The sequence below is a fragment of the Carassius auratus genome, unplaced genomic scaffold, assembly GCF_003368295.1.
Source record: "Carassius auratus strain Wakin unplaced genomic scaffold, ASM336829v1 scaf_tig00042159, whole genome shotgun sequence".
NCBI lineage: Eukaryota > Metazoa > Chordata > Actinopteri > Cypriniformes > Cyprinidae > Carassius > Carassius auratus.
This window is the reverse complement of record NW_020526702.1, coordinates 79,111-95,250: the sequence shown is the minus strand read 5'-3', so window position 1 is coordinate 95,250 and position 16,140 is coordinate 79,111. Positions and strand designations below refer to the sequence as shown.

The window sequence follows — 16,140 nt, the reverse complement described above, 5'->3', positions numbered from 1 at the left end:
AAAACACCAATGTTTCAGGAGTTTATTATACAGGAATGACACATGCTTATTAGATAACTGTATTTGAGTTGATGTATATGTTTTTATTTATTATTATTTAATTTTCACAAATTTAGAAAAGTAATCTAAAAGTACTCAAAAGTAATTAGTTACATTACTTTAATAAAGTAATTGAAAAAGTTATACTACTATAACATTTTAAACAGGGTAACTTGTAATCTGTAACCTATTACATTTCCAAAGTAACCTTCCAAACACTGCTAAAAGGAGACGTCCAATAGACGTATTGCAGATGAGCAAACAGCCTTAAAACTACATCTTGCAGATGTAAATTCATATGTCAAATAGACGTCTCCTAGATGTATGTGTGCTATCAGGGTACCATCCCCCAGCGTTTTTAGGTCTCCCAAAACTTACCAAAGCCGAGATGGGCATCGCCGTGTCCGGCTTCCTCCCTGCTGCGTCTTAGCAGCATCGCTTCTCGGCCTTTTGGCTAAGATCAAGTGTAGTATCTGTTCTTATCAGTTTAATATCTGATACGTCCCCCATCCGGGGACTACATATTAAATGGATTTTTAGATCACGGAGCTGGAGCCGGGGCTTGCTCCGTCCACTCCATGCATCGGCCTGGTATTGCAGTGTCTCCAGGAACGGTGTGCTTTCCCTTTTTGGGGATTGCCATTTATTGTGTCGAATAGCAGAACAAGGAATGAGAGCTGCCGTTGCAGATGCTGTGGTTTATTGCAAACTTTTTTCCTGATGTGTCCACCTGGGGTCTTGGACTCTTCCACTAACGATGCACCCACCTGAGGTCTTGAAGTCTTTCACAGACGAGGTGACGCATCGAATCAGGTGTGTTTGTTTAAAGAGAGTCATCTAAAACTGGCGTTGGGAAGCACCGGCCCATGAGCTTGGCAGTTTCCAGGCCAGTAACGGAAGGCACCCGTCCTTCCTTTCCTGGAGGGGGGGCGGAGGGCTAACCGTTGGTGAGGATGGTAGAGATGCAAATCACACCTCTGGCTGACCGCCTGGGCCTTCATACTTACCTGGCAGGGGAGACACCATGATCAAGAAGGCGGTTCACCCAGGGCGAGGCTTGTCCATTGCACTCCGGCCATGCTGACCCCTGCGAATTCCCCAAATGCGGGAATCTCGACTGCATAATTTATGGTAGTGGGGGACTGCGTTCGCGCTCTCCCCTGAAATTGTTGGTGAAACAAAGCAGAAGAGGTTTTTACAGTTTTTTATTTATTTTCCTTTCAGAATGGGGAGTTCTGTCACATGCGAGATTTGTGTTGTGCGCCTGTGAAACAAAGTCACTTGCGCTCTTGAAAAATCGGACCCTGGTGGGTAGTTTAGTTCGAACATAGCGCAGACCTTACTTTGAAAGTAGATTGGACTGACTGCAGCCTAGCTGTAACTGTCTCCATGTTGTTTGGTTGTCCTTTTTTTCGATTCGTATTAATTTTGTTGTCGCTTACAGCGACACCTAGTGGCCTGTCGCCGCGCCCTTTTTCACCTGGCCTCGGACTGAGCCCCTGCACAGGTGTGCCGATTTGGGTGAAGGGATCTCACTCCTTCCTGGAGTTATAGCCATTCGAGCCACCTCGGACACGCCACCTTAGCACGCTTTGAGGTCCCCTCGCCAAGGTGAATGGAAATTTCCTCTATTTTTGGATGATTATTGACACTCAGACTCCAGAGAAGCTTTCTGTGCTGATTTGGGTGGGACTGGGCCAAATACCTGGCGCCAGGTTGCAAAAGAAGGTTTTCGACAAAATCCAAAATACCCGAAAATTTCGTCAGAGCGACGGGCCAATCTGAGACCTGCGTCTCGTTCGGCTCGAGCCAAGGATTCCGGTGACATAAGGCACGTGGCTCTGCGACCAACCGTTTGGGAGTTACGAGCGATGCCGTACTTTCCGTCGCTGCAGTTCCACCGTCAGGCCGATCGGGACAAGGCCCGGTGACGTTGCAGACAGGGGAGGGTACTACCATCCCGCAGTGTTGCAGGTGTTTTCATCTTTGTTTGATTGTCCATTTACATTACATTTTCCCTATTTTTCAGCTTACGGCGCCACCTAGTGGCCTGTCGCCGCGTCCCTTTTCGCCTGGCCTCGGACTGAGCCCCTGCACAGGTGTGCCGATTTGGGTGAAGGGATCTCACTCCTTCCTGGAGTTATAGCCATTCGAGCCACCTCGGACACGCCACCTTAGCACGTTTTGAGGTCCCCTCGCCAAGGTGAATGGAAATTTCCTCTATTTTTGGATGATTATTGACACTCAGACTCCAGAGAAGCTTTCTGTGCTGATTTGGGTGGGACTGGGCCAAATACCTGGCGCCAGGTTGCAAAAGAAGGTTTTCGACAAAATCCAAAATACCCGAAAATTTCGTCAGAGCGACGGGCCAATCTGAGACCTGCGTCTCGTTCGGCTCGAGCCAAGGATTCCGGTGTCATAAGGCACGTGGCTCTGCGACCAACCGTTTGGGAGTTACGAGCCATGCCGTACTTTCCGTCAGGCCGATCGGGACGAGGCCCGGTGACGTTGTAGACAGGGGAGGGTACTACCCAGATAGCACACTTACGTCTGCAAGATGTCTGTTAAAGAACTGTTGATCTGGAAAGCATCTGCCATCTACAAACGTCTGACATACGCCTTTCAGATGTCAGTTTTATATACCTTCTAAATCATAAACATCTAAAAGACATCTAATTGACATCTATCTGACATCTAAAAGGCAGTGTTGGGGAGTAACTAGTTACATGTAACAGCATTACGTAATTTAATTACAAAATGAATGTAACTGTAATTAGTTACAGTTACGAAGAAAAAATTAGTAATTAAATTAAAGTTACTTATGAAATTTTTAACGATTACAAAGGCAATTACATTTGAATATTTACACACATCCACATACAGATTTCACTGATTTCTTTCCCAAATTGCACTGACTGTTCTGAGACATACGCCCTAATAATTTCCAGAATTTTAACAGAATTTTTTGTTTTTCCCAGTCCGCCCTTCCTGTAAATTAATGGCAAAAACATGCAGTTTCATTTAATACAAATAGGCCTACTGAAGCTTGCAGTGTTGTCAGCCTCTGCCGCCTCAATATAGGAGTACATGAGCACATAAACATCATTTCTAGAACTGCTCTGTGTCACGTCATGCATTTTACCTATCATATCATATACAAAGAGACAGCAGTTTAAAAAAACACCAATGTTTCAGGAGTTTATTATACAGGAATGACACATGCTTATTAGATAACTGTATTTGAGTTGATGTATATGTTTTTATTTATTATTATTTAATTTTCACAAATTTAGAAAAGTAATCTAAAAGTACTCAAAAGTAATTAGTTACATTACTTTAATAAAGTAATTGAAAAAGTTATACTACTATAACATTTTAAACAGGGTAACTTGTAATCTGTAACCTATTACATTTCCAAAGTAACCTTCCAAACACTGCTAAAAGGAGACGTCCAATAGACGTATTGCAGATGAGCAAACAGCCTTAAAACTACATCTTGCAGATGTAAATTCATATGTCAAATAGACGTCTCCTAGATGTATGTGTGCTATCAGGGTACCATCCCCCAGCGTTTTTAGGTCTCCCAAAACTTACCAAAGCCGAGATGGGCATCGCCGTGTCCGGCTTCCTCCCTGCTGCGTCTTAGCAGCATCGCTTCTCGGCCTTTTGGCTAAGATCAAGTGTAGTATCTGTTCTTATCAGTTTAATATCTGATACGTCCCCCATCCGGGGACTACATATTAAATGGATTTTTAGATCACGGAGCTGGAGCCGGGGCTTGCTCCGTCCACTCCATGCATCGGCCTGGTATTGCAGTGTCTCCAGGAACGGTGTGCTTTCCCTTTTTGGGGATTGCCATTTATTGTGTCGAATAGCAGAACAAGGAATGAGAGCTGCCGTTGCAGATGCTGTGGTTTATTGCAAACTTTTTTCCTGATGTGTCCACCTGGGGTCTTGGACTCTTCCACTAACGATGCACCCACCTGAGGTCTTGAAGTCTTTCACAGACGAGGTGACGCATCGAATCAGGTGTGTTTGTTTAAAGAGAGTCATCTAAAACTGGCGTTGGGAAGCACCGGCCCATGAGCTTGGCAGTTTCCAGGCCAGTAACGGAAGGCACCCGTCCTTCCTTTCCTGGAGGGGGGGCGGAGGGCTAACCGTTGGTGAGGATGGTAGAGATGCAAATCACACCTCTGGCTGACCGCCTGGGCCTTCATACTTACCTGGCAGGGGAGACACCATGATCAAGAAGGCGGTTCACCCAGGGCGAGGCTTGTCCATTGCACTCCGGCCATGCTGACCCCTGCGAATTCCCCAAATGCGGGAATCTCGACTGCATAATTTATGGTAGTGGGGGACTGCGTTCGCGCTCTCCCCTGAAATTGTTGGTGAAACAAAGCAGAAGAGGTTTTTACAGTTTTTTATTTATTTTCCTTTCAGAATGGGGAGTTCTGTCACATGCGAGATTTGTGTTGTGCGCCTGTGAAACAAAGTCACTTGCGCTCTTGAAAAATCGGACCCTGGTGGGTAGTTTAGTTCGAACATAGCGCAGACCTTACTTTGAAAGTAGATTGGACTGACTGCAGCCTAGCTGTAACTGTCTCCATGTTGTTTGGTTGTCCTTTTTTTCGATTCGTATTAATTTTGTTGTCGCTTACAGCGACACCTAGTGGCCTGTCGCCGCGCCCTTTTTCACCTGGCCTCGGACTGAGCCCCTGCACAGGTGTGCCGATTTGGGTGAAGGGATCTCACTCCTTCCTGGAGTTATAGCCATTCGAGCCACCTCGGACACGCCACCTTAGCACGCTTTGAGGTCCCCTCGCCAAGGTGAATGGAAATTTCCTCTATTTTTGGATGATTATTGACACTCAGACTCCAGAGAAGCTTTCTGTGCTGATTTGGGTGGGACTGGGCCAAATACCTGGCGCCAGGTTGCAAAAGAAGGTTTTCGACAAAATCCAAAATACCCGAAAATTTCGTCAGAGCGACGGGCCAATCTGAGACCTGCGTCTCGTTCGGCTCGAGCCAAGGATTCCGGTGTCATAAGGCACGTGGCTCTGCGACCAACCGTTTGGGAGTTACGAGCCATGCCGTACTTTCCGTCAGGCCGATCGGGACGAGGCCCGGTGACGTTGTAGACAGGGGAGGGTACTACCCAGATAGCACACTTACGTCTGCAAGATGTCTGTTAAAGAACTGTTGATCTGGAAAGCATCTGCCATCTACAAACGTCTGACATACGCCTTTCAGATGTCAGTTTTATATACCTTCTAAATCATAAACATCTAAAAGACATCTAATTGACATCTATCTGACATCTAAAAGGCAGTGTTGGGGAGTAACTAGTTACATGTAACAGCATTACGTAATTTAATTACAAAATGAATGTAACTGTAATTAGTTACAGTTACGAAGAAAAAATTAGTAATTAAATTAAAGTTACTTATGAAATTTTTAACGATTACAAAGGCAATTACATTTGAATATTTACACACATCCACATACAGATTTCACTGATTTCTTTCCCAAATTGCACTGACTGTTCTGAGACATACGCCCTAATAATTTCCAGAATTTTAACAGAATTTTTTGTTTTTCCCAGTCCGCCCTTCCTGTAAATTAATGGCAAAAACATGCAGTTTCATTTAATACAAATAGGCCTACTGAAGCTTGCAGTGTTGTCAGCCTCTGCCGCCTCAATATAGGAGTACATGAGCACATAAACATCATTTCTAGAACTGCTCTGTGTCACGTCATGCATTTTACCTATCATATCATATACAAAGAGACAGCAGTTTAAAAAAACACCAATGTTTCAGGAGTTTATTATACAGGAATGACACATGCTTATTAGATAACTGTATTTGAGTTGATGTATATGTTTTTATTTATTATTATTTAATTTTCACAAATTTAGAAAAGTAATCTAAAAGTACTCAAAAGTAATTAGTTACATTACTTTAATAAAGTAATTGAAAAAGTTATACTACTATAACATTTTAAACAGGGTAACTTGTAATCTGTAACCTATTACATTTCCAAAGTAACCTTCCAAACACTGCTAAAAGGAGACGTCCAATAGACGTATTGCAGATGAGCAAACAGCCTTAAAACTACATCTTGCAGATGTAAATTCATATGTCAAATAGACGTCTCCTAGATGTATGTGTGCTATCAGGGTACCATCCCCCAGCGTTTTTAGGTCTCCCAAAACTTACCAAAGCCGAGATGGGCATCGCCGTGTCCGGCTTCCTCCCTGCTGCGTCTTAGCAGCATCGCTTCTCGGCCTTTTGGCTAAGATCAAGTGTAGTATCTGTTCTTATCAGTTTAATATCTGATACGTCCCCCATCCGGGGACTACATATTAAATGGATTTTTAGATCACGGAGCTGGAGCCGGGGCTTGCTCCGTCCACTCCATGCATCGGCCTGGTATTGCAGTGTCTCCAGGAACGGTGTGCTTTCCCTTTTTGGGGATTGCCATTTATTGTGTCGAATAGCAGAACAAGGAATGAGAGCTGCCGTTGCAGATGCTGTGGTTTATTGCAAACTTTTTTCCTGATGTGTCCACCTGGGGTCTTGGACTCTTCCACTAACGATGCACCCACCTGAGGTCTTGAAGTCTTTCACAGACGAGGTGACGCATCGAATCAGGTGTGTTTGTTTAAAGAGAGTCATCTAAAACTGGCGTTGGGAAGCACCGGCCCATGAGCTTGGCAGTTTCCAGGCCAGTAACGGAAGGCACCCGTCCTTCCTTTCCTGGAGGGGGGGCGGAGGGCTAACCGTTGGTGAGGATGGTAGAGATGCAAATCACACCTCTGGCTGACCGCCTGGGCCTTCATACTTACCTGGCAGGGGAGACACCATGATCAAGAAGGCGGTTCACCCAGGGCGAGGCTTGTCCATTGCACTCCGGCCATGCTGACCCCTGCGAATTCCCCAAATGCGGGAATCTCGACTGCATAATTTATGGTAGTGGGGGACTGCGTTCGCGCTCTCCCCTGAAATTGTTGGTGAAACAAAGCAGAAGAGGTTTTTACAGTTTTTTATTTATTTTCCTTTCAGAATGGGGAGTTCTGTCACATGCGAGATTTGTGTTGTGCGCCTGTGAAACAAAGTCACTTGCGCTCTTGAAAAATCGGACCCTGGTGGGTAGTTTAGTTCGAACATAGCGCAGACCTTACTTTGAAAGTAGATTGGACTGACTGCAGCCTAGCTGTAACTGTCTCCATGTTGTTTGGTTGTCCTTTTTTTCGATTCGTATTAATTTTGTTGTCGCTTACAGCGACACCTAGTGGCCTGTCGCCGCGCCCTTTTTCACCTGGCCTCGGACTGAGCCCCTGCACAGGTGTGCCGATTTGGGTGAAGGGATCTCACTCCTTCCTGGAGTTATAGCCATTCGAGCCACCTCGGACACGCCACCTTAGCACGCTTTGAGGTCCCCTCGCCAAGGTGAATGGAAATTTCCTCTATTTTTGGATGATTATTGACACTCAGACTCCAGAGAAGCTTTCTGTGCTGATTTGGGTGGGACTGGGCCAAATACCTGGCGCCAGGTTGCAAAAGAAGGTTTTCGACAAAATCCAAAATACCCGAAAATTTCGTCAGAGCGACGGGCCAATCTGAGACCTGCGTCTCGTTCGGCTCGAGCCAAGGATTCCGGTGTCATAAGGCACGTGGCTCTGCGACCAACCGTTTGGGAGTTACGAGCCATGCCGTACTTTCCGTCAGGCCGATCGGGACGAGGCCCGGTGACGTTGTAGACAGGGGAGGGTACTACCCAGATAGCACACTTACGTCTGCAAGATGTCTGTTAAAGAACTGTTGATCTGGAAAGCATCTGCCATCTACAAACGTCTGACATACGCCTTTCAGATGTCAGTTTTATATACCTTCTAAATCATAAACATCTAAAAGACATCTAATTGACATCTATCTGACATCTAAAAGGCAGTGTTGGGGAGTAACTAGTTACATGTAACAGCATTACGTAATTTAATTACAAAATGAATGTAACTGTAATTAGTTACAGTTACGAAGAAAAAATTAGTAATTAAATTAAAGTTACTTATGAAATTTTTAACGATTACAAAGGCAATTACATTTGAATATTTACACACATCCACATACAGATTTCACTGATTTCTTTCCCAAATTGCACTGACTGTTCTGAGACATACGCCCTAATAATTTCCAGAATTTTAACAGAATTTTTTGTTTTTCCCAGTCCGCCCTTCCTGTAAATTAATGGCAAAAACATGCAGTTTCATTTAATACAAATAGGCCTACTGAAGCTTGCAGTGTTGTCAGCCTCTGCCGCCTCAATATAGGAGTACATGAGCACATAAACATCATTTCTAGAACTGCTCTGTGTCACGTCATGCATTTTACCTATCATATCATATACAAAGAGACAGCAGTTTAAAAAAACACCAATGTTTCAGGAGTTTATTATACAGGAATGACACATGCTTATTAGATAACTGTATTTGAGTTGATGTATATGTTTTTATTTATTATTATTTAATTTTCACAAATTTAGAAAAGTAATCTAAAAGTACTCAAAAGTAATTAGTTACATTACTTTAATAAAGTAATTGAAAAAGTTATACTACTATAACATTTTAAACAGGGTAACTTGTAATCTGTAACCTATTACATTTCCAAAGTAACCTTCCAAACACTGCTAAAAGGAGACGTCCAATAGACGTATTGCAGATGAGCAAACAGCCTTAAAACTACATCTTGCAGATGTAAATTCATATGTCAAATAGACGTCTCCTAGATGTATGTGTGCTATCAGGGTACCATCCCCCAGCGTTTTTAGGTCTCCCAAAACTTACCAAAGCCGAGATGGGCATCGCCGTGTCCGGCTTCCTCCCTGCTGCGTCTTAGCAGCATCGCTTCTCGGCCTTTTGGCTAAGATCAAGTGTAGTATCTGTTCTTATCAGTTTAATATCTGATACGTCCCCCATCCGGGGACTACATATTAAATGGATTTTTAGATCACGGAGCTGGAGCCGGGGCTTGCTCCGTCCACTCCATGCATCGGCCTGGTATTGCAGTGTCTCCAGGAACGGTGTGCTTTCCCTTTTTGGGGATTGCCATTTATTGTGTCGAATAGCAGAACAAGGAATGAGAGCTGCCGTTGCAGATGCTGTGGTTTATTGCAAACTTTTTTCCTGATGTGTCCACCTGGGGTCTTGGACTCTTCCACTAACGATGCACCCACCTGAGGTCTTGAAGTCTTTCACAGACGAGGTGACGCATCGAATCAGGTGTGTTTGTTTAAAGAGAGTCATCTAAAACTGGCGTTGGGAAGCACCGGCCCATGAGCTTGGCAGTTTCCAGGCCAGTAACGGAAGGCACCCGTCCTTCCTTTCCTGGAGGGGGGGCGGAGGGCTAACCGTTGGTGAGGATGGTAGAGATGCAAATCACACCTCTGGCTGACCGCCTGGGCCTTCATACTTACCTGGCAGGGGAGACACCATGATCAAGAAGGCGGTTCACCCAGGGCGAGGCTTGTCCATTGCACTCCGGCCATGCTGACCCCTGCGAATTCCCCAAATGCGGGAATCTCGACTGCATAATTTATGGTAGTGGGGGACTGCGTTCGCGCTCTCCCCTGAAATTGTTGGTGAAACAAAGCAGAAGAGGTTTTTACAGTTTTTTATTTATTTTCCTTTCAGAATGGGGAGTTCTGTCACATGCGAGATTTGTGTTGTGCGCCTGTGAAACAAAGTCACTTGCGCTCTTGAAAAATCGGACCCTGGTGGGTAGTTTAGTTCGAACATAGCGCAGACCTTACTTTGAAAGTAGATTGGACTGACTGCAGCCTAGCTGTAACTGTCTCCATGTTGTTTGGTTGTCCTTTTTTTCGATTCGTATTAATTTTGTTGTCGCTTACAGCGACACCTAGTGGCCTGTCGCCGCGCCCTTTTTCACCTGGCCTCGGACTGAGCCCCTGCACAGGTGTGCCGATTTGGGTGAAGGGATCTCACTCCTTCCTGGAGTTATAGCCATTCGAGCCACCTCGGACACGCCACCTTAGCACGCTTTGAGGTCCCCTCGCCAAGGTGAATGGAAATTTCCTCTATTTTTGGATGATTATTGACACTCAGACTCCAGAGAAGCTTTCTGTGCTGATTTGGGTGGGACTGGGCCAAATACCTGGCGCCAGGTTGCAAAAGAAGGTTTTCGACAAAATCCAAAATACCCGAAAATTTCGTCAGAGCGACGGGCCAATCTGAGACCTGCGTCTCGTTCGGCTCGAGCCAAGGATTCCGGTGACATAAGGCACGTGGCTCTGCGACCAACCGTTTGGGAGTTACGAGCGATGCCGTACTTTCCGTCGCTGCAGTTCCACCGTCAGGCCGATCGGGACAAGGCCCGGTGACGTTGCAGACAGGGGAGGGTACTACCATCCCGCAGTGTTGCAGGTGTTTTCATCTTTGTTTGATTGTCCATTTACATTACATTTTCCCTATTTTTCAGCTTACGGCGCCACCTAGTGGCCTGTCGCCGCGTCCCTTTTCGCCTGGCCTCGGACTGAGCCCCTGCACAGGTGTGCCGATTTGGGTGAAGGGATCTCACTCCTTCCTGGAGTTATAGCCATTCGAGCCACCTCGGACACGCCACCTTAGCACGTTTTGAGGTCCCCTCGCCAAGGTGAATGGAAATTTCCTCTATTTTTGGATGATTATTGACACTCAGACTCCAGAGAAGCTTTCTGTGCTGATTTGGGTGGGACTGGGCCAAATACCTGGCGCCAGGTTGCAAAAGAAGGTTTTCGACAAAATCCAAAATACCCGAAAATTTCGTCAGAGCGACGGGCCAATCTGAGACCTGCGTCTCGTTCGGCTCGAGCCAAGGATTCCGGTGTCATAAGGCACGTGGCTCTGCGACCAACCGTTTGGGAGTTACGAGCCATGCCGTACTTTCCGTCAGGCCGATCGGGACGAGGCCCGGTGACGTTGTAGACAGGGGAGGGTACTACCCAGATAGCACACTTACGTCTGCAAGATGTCTGTTAAAGAACTGTTGATCTGGAAAGCATCTGCCATCTACAAACGTCTGACATACGCCTTTCAGATGTCAGTTTTATATACCTTCTAAATCATAAACATCTAAAAGACATCTAATTGACATCTATCTGACATCTAAAAGGCAGTGTTGGGGAGTAACTAGTTACATGTAACAGCATTACGTAATTTAATTACAAAATGAATGTAACTGTAATTAGTTACAGTTACGAAGAAAAAATTAGTAATTAAATTAAAGTTACTTATGAAATTTTTAACGATTACAAAGGCAATTACATTTGAATATTTACACACATCCACATACAGATTTCACTGATTTCTTTCCCAAATTGCACTGACTGTTCTGAGACATACGCCCTAATAATTTCCAGAATTTTAACAGAATTTTTTGTTTTTCCCAGTCCGCCCTTCCTGTAAATTAATGGCAAAAACATGCAGTTTCATTTAATACAAATAGGCCTACTGAAGCTTGCAGTGTTGTCAGCCTCTGCCGCCTCAATATAGGAGTACATGAGCACATAAACATCATTTCTAGAACTGCTCTGTGTCACGTCATGCATTTTACCTATCATATCATATACAAAGAGACAGCAGTTTAAAAAAACACCAATGTTTCAGGAGTTTATTATACAGGAATGACACATGCTTATTAGATAACTGTATTTGAGTTGATGTATATGTTTTTATTTATTATTATTTAATTTTCACAAATTTAGAAAAGTAATCTAAAAGTACTCAAAAGTAATTAGTTACATTACTTTAATAAAGTAATTGAAAAAGTTATACTACTATAACATTTTAAACAGGGTAACTTGTAATCTGTAACCTATTACATTTCCAAAGTAACCTTCCAAACACTGCTAAAAGGAGACGTCCAATAGACGTATTGCAGATGAGCAAACAGCCTTAAAACTACATCTTGCAGATGTAAATTCATATGTCAAATAGACGTCTCCTAGATGTATGTGTGCTATCAGGGTACCATCCCCCAGCGTTTTTAGGTCTCCCAAAACTTACCAAAGCCGAGATGGGCATCGCCGTGTCCGGCTTCCTCCCTGCTGCGTCTTAGCAGCATCGCTTCTCGGCCTTTTGGCTAAGATCAAGTGTAGTATCTGTTCTTATCAGTTTAATATCTGATACGTCCCCCATCCGGGGACTACATATTAAATGGATTTTTAGATCACGGAGCTGGAGCCGGGGCTTGCTCCGTCCACTCCATGCATCGGCCTGGTATTGCAGTGTCTCCAGGAACGGTGTGCTTTCCCTTTTTGGGGATTGCCATTTATTGTGTCGAATAGCAGAACAAGGAATGAGAGCTGCCGTTGCAGATGCTGTGGTTTATTGCAAACTTTTTTCCTGATGTGTCCACCTGGGGTCTTGGACTCTTCCACTAACGATGCACCCACCTGAGGTCTTGAAGTCTTTCACAGACGAGGTGACGCATCGAATCAGGTGTGTTTGTTTAAAGAGAGTCATCTAAAACTGGCGTTGGGAAGCACCGGCCCATGAGCTTGGCAGTTTCCAGGCCAGTAACGGAAGGCACCCGTCCTTCCTTTCCTGGAGGGGGGGCGGAGGGCTAACCGTTGGTGAGGATGGTAGAGATGCAAATCACACCTCTGGCTGACCGCCTGGGCCTTCATACTTACCTGGCAGGGGAGACACCATGATCAAGAAGGCGGTTCACCCAGGGCGAGGCTTGTCCATTGCACTCCGGCCATGCTGACCCCTGCGAATTCCCCAAATGCGGGAATCTCGACTGCATAATTTATGGTAGTGGGGGACTGCGTTCGCGCTCTCCCCTGAAATTGTTGGTGAAACAAAGCAGAAGAGGTTTTTACAGTTTTTTATTTATTTTCCTTTCAGAATGGGGAGTTCTGTCACATGCGAGATTTGTGTTGTGCGCCTGTGAAACAAAGTCACTTGCGCTCTTGAAAAATCGGACCCTGGTGGGTAGTTTAGTTCGAACATAGCGCAGACCTTACTTTGAAAGTAGATTGGACTGACTGCAGCCTAGCTGTAACTGTCTCCATGTTGTTTGGTTGTCCTTTTTTTCGATTCGTATTAATTTTGTTGTCGCTTACAGCGACACCTAGTGGCCTGTCGCCGCGCCCTTTTTCACCTGGCCTCGGACTGAGCCCCTGCACAGGTGTGCCGATTTGGGTGAAGGGATCTCACTCCTTCCTGGAGTTATAGCCATTCGAGCCACCTCGGACACGCCACCTTAGCACGCTTTGAGGTCCCCTCGCCAAGGTGAATGGAAATTTCCTCTATTTTTGGATGATTATTGACACTCAGACTCCAGAGAAGCTTTCTGTGCTGATTTGGGTGGGACTGGGCCAAATACCTGGCGCCAGGTTGCAAAAGAAGGTTTTCGACAAAATCCAAAATACCCGAAAATTTCGTCAGAGCGACGGGCCAATCTGAGACCTGCGTCTCGTTCGGCTCGAGCCAAGGATTCCGGTGACATAAGGCACGTGGCTCTGCGACCAACCGTTTGGGAGTTACGAGCGATGCCGTACTTTCCGTCGCTGCAGTTCCACCGTCAGGCCGATCGGGACAAGGCCCGGTGACGTTGCAGACAGGGGAGGGTACTACCATCCCGCAGTGTTGCAGGTGTTTTCATCTTTGTTTGATTGTCCATTTACATTACATTTTCCCTATTTTTCAGCTTACGGCGCCACCTAGTGGCCTGTCGCCGCGTCCCTTTTCGCCTGGCCTCGGACTGAGCCCCTGCACAGGTGTGCCGATTTGGGTGAAGGGATCTCACTCCTTCCTGGAGTTATAGCCATTCGAGCCACCTCGGACACGCCACCTTAGCACGTTTTGAGGTCCCCTCGCCAAGGTGAATGGAAATTTCCTCTATTTTTGGATGATTATTGACACTCAGACTCCAGAGAAGCTTTCTGTGCTGATTTGGGTGGGACTGGGCCAAATACCTGGCGCCAGGTTGCAAAAGAAGGTTTTCGACAAAATCCAAAATACCCGAAAATTTCGTCAGAGCGACGGGCCAATCTGAGACCTGCGTCTCGTTCGGCTCGAGCCAAGGATTCCGGTGTCATAAGGCACGTGGCTCTGCGACCAACCGTTTGGGAGTTACGAGCCATGCCGTACTTTCCGTCAGGCCGATCGGGACGAGGCCCGGTGACGTTGTAGACAGGGGAGGGTACTACCCAGATAGCACACTTACGTCTGCAAGATGTCTGTTAAAGAACTGTTGATCTGGAAAGCATCTGCCATCTACAAACGTCTGACATACGCCTTTCAGATGTCAGTTTTATATACCTTCTAAATCATAAACATCTAAAAGACATCTAATTGACATCTATCTGACATCTAAAAGGCAGTGTTGGGGAGTAACTAGTTACATGTAACAGCATTACGTAATTTAATTACAAAATGAATGTAACTGTAATTAGTTACAGTTACGAAGAAAAAATTAGTAATTAAATTAAAGTTACTTATGAAATTTTTAACGATTACAAAGGCAATTACATTTGAATATTTACACACATCCACATACAGATTTCACTGATTTCTTTCCCAAATTGCACTGACTGTTCTGAGACATACGCCCTAATAATTTCCAGAATTTTAACAGAATTTTTTGTTTTTCCCAGTCCGCCCTTCCTGTAAATTAATGGCAAAAACATGCAGTTTCATTTAATACAAATAGGCCTACTGAAGCTTGCAGTGTTGTCAGCCTCTGCCGCCTCAATATAGGAGTACATGAGCACATAAACATCATTTCTAGAACTGCTCTGTGTCACGTCATGCATTTTACCTATCATATCATATACAAAGAGACAGCAGTTTAAAAAAACACCAATGTTTCAGGAGTTTATTATACAGGAATGACACATGCTTATTAGATAACTGTATTTGAGTTGATGTATATGTTTTTATTTATTATTATTTAATTTTCACAAATTTAGAAAAGTAATCTAAAAGTACTCAAAAGTAATTAGTTACATTACTTTAATAAAGTAATTGAAAAAGTTATACTACTATAACATTTTAAACAGGGTAACTTGTAATCTGTAACCTATTACATTTCCAAAGTAACCTTCCAAACACTGCTAAAAGGAGACGTCCAATAGACGTATTGCAGATGAGCAAACAGCCTTAAAACTACATCTTGCAGATGTAAATTCATATGTCAAATAGACGTCTCCTAGATGTATGTGTGCTATCAGGGTACCATCCCCCAGCGTTTTTAGGTCTCCCAAAACTTACCAAAGCCGAGATGGGCATCGCCGTGTCCGGCTTCCTCCCTGCTGCGTCTTAGCAGCATCGCTTCTCGGCCTTTTGGCTAAGATCAAGTGTAGTATCTGTTCTTATCAGTTTAATATCTGATACGTCCCCCATCCGGGGACTACATATTAAATGGATTTTTAGATCACGGAGCTGGAGCCGGGGCTTGCTCCGTCCACTCCATGCATCGGCCTGGTATTGCAGTGTCTCCAGGAACGGTGTGCTTTCCCTTTTTGGGGATTGCCATTTATTGTGTCGAATAGCAGAACAAGGAATGAGAGCTGCCGTTGCAGATGCTGTGGTTTATTGCAAACTTTTTTCCTGATGTGTCCACCTGGGGTCTTGGACTCTTCCACTAACGATGCACCCACCTGAGGTCTTGAAGTCTTTCACAGACGAGGTGACGCATCGAATCAGGTGTGTTTGTTTAAAGAGAGTCATCTAAAACTGGCGTTGGGAAGCACCGGCCCATGAGCTTGGCAGTTTCCAGGCCAGTAACGGAAGGCACCCGTCCTTCCTTTCCTGGAGGGGGGGCGGAGGGCTAACCGTTGGTGAGGATGGTAGAGATGCAAATCACACCTCTGGCTGACCGCCTGGGCCTTCATACTTACCTGGCAGGGGAGACACCATGATCAAGAAGGCGGTTCACCCAGGGCGAGGCTTGTCCATTGCACTCCGGCCATGCTGACCCCTGCGAATTCCCCAAATGCGGGAATCTCGACTGCATAATTTATGGTAGTGGGGGACTGCGTTCGCGCTCTCCCCTGAAATTGTTGGTGAAACAAAGCAGAAGAGGTTTTTACAGTTTT

General features: G+C 45.1%; 12 non-coding genes across 12 annotated transcripts; all 12 read left to right on the top strand.

Annotated features, from left to right (window-relative positions):
* Window positions 1-473: 473 nt before the first annotated feature.
* Window positions 474-664, top strand: LOC113085687 (U2 spliceosomal RNA). The gene has a single exon (XR_003284384.1). It is a non-coding gene; the product is annotated as a U2 spliceosomal RNA (small nuclear RNA).
* A 374-nt stretch (window positions 665-1,038) lies between these two features.
* LOC113085713 (U1 spliceosomal RNA) lies at window positions 1,039-1,202 on the top strand. Its single transcript, XR_003284408.1, has one exon. It is a non-coding gene; the product is annotated as a U1 spliceosomal RNA (small nuclear RNA).
* A 2,487-nt stretch (window positions 1,203-3,689) lies between these two features.
* On the top strand, window positions 3,690-3,880 carry LOC113085686 (U2 spliceosomal RNA). The gene has a single exon (XR_003284383.1). It is a non-coding gene; the product is annotated as a U2 spliceosomal RNA (small nuclear RNA).
* A 374-nt stretch (window positions 3,881-4,254) lies between these two features.
* Window positions 4,255-4,418, top strand: LOC113085712 (U1 spliceosomal RNA). The gene has a single exon (XR_003284407.1). It is a non-coding gene; the product is annotated as a U1 spliceosomal RNA (small nuclear RNA).
* A 1,895-nt stretch (window positions 4,419-6,313) lies between these two features.
* LOC113085685 (U2 spliceosomal RNA) lies at window positions 6,314-6,504 on the top strand. Its single transcript, XR_003284382.1, has one exon. It is a non-coding gene; the product is annotated as a U2 spliceosomal RNA (small nuclear RNA).
* A 374-nt stretch (window positions 6,505-6,878) lies between these two features.
* On the top strand, window positions 6,879-7,042 carry LOC113085711 (U1 spliceosomal RNA). Its single transcript, XR_003284406.1, has one exon. It is a non-coding gene; the product is annotated as a U1 spliceosomal RNA (small nuclear RNA).
* Window positions 7,043-8,937: 1,895 nt separating this feature from the next.
* On the top strand, window positions 8,938-9,128 carry LOC113085682 (U2 spliceosomal RNA). Its single transcript, XR_003284380.1, has one exon. It is a non-coding gene; the product is annotated as a U2 spliceosomal RNA (small nuclear RNA).
* A 374-nt stretch (window positions 9,129-9,502) lies between these two features.
* On the top strand, window positions 9,503-9,666 carry LOC113085709 (U1 spliceosomal RNA). The gene has a single exon (XR_003284404.1). It is a non-coding gene; the product is annotated as a U1 spliceosomal RNA (small nuclear RNA).
* A 2,487-nt stretch (window positions 9,667-12,153) lies between these two features.
* LOC113085681 (U2 spliceosomal RNA) lies at window positions 12,154-12,344 on the top strand. The gene has a single exon (XR_003284379.1). It is a non-coding gene; the product is annotated as a U2 spliceosomal RNA (small nuclear RNA).
* A 374-nt stretch (window positions 12,345-12,718) lies between these two features.
* On the top strand, window positions 12,719-12,882 carry LOC113085708 (U1 spliceosomal RNA). Its single transcript, XR_003284403.1, has one exon. It is a non-coding gene; the product is annotated as a U1 spliceosomal RNA (small nuclear RNA).
* Window positions 12,883-15,369: 2,487 nt separating this feature from the next.
* LOC113085680 (U2 spliceosomal RNA) lies at window positions 15,370-15,560 on the top strand. The gene has a single exon (XR_003284378.1). It is a non-coding gene; the product is annotated as a U2 spliceosomal RNA (small nuclear RNA).
* A 374-nt stretch (window positions 15,561-15,934) lies between these two features.
* Window positions 15,935-16,098, top strand: LOC113085707 (U1 spliceosomal RNA). Its single transcript, XR_003284402.1, has one exon. It is a non-coding gene; the product is annotated as a U1 spliceosomal RNA (small nuclear RNA).
* Window positions 16,099-16,140: the final 42 nt, after the last annotated feature.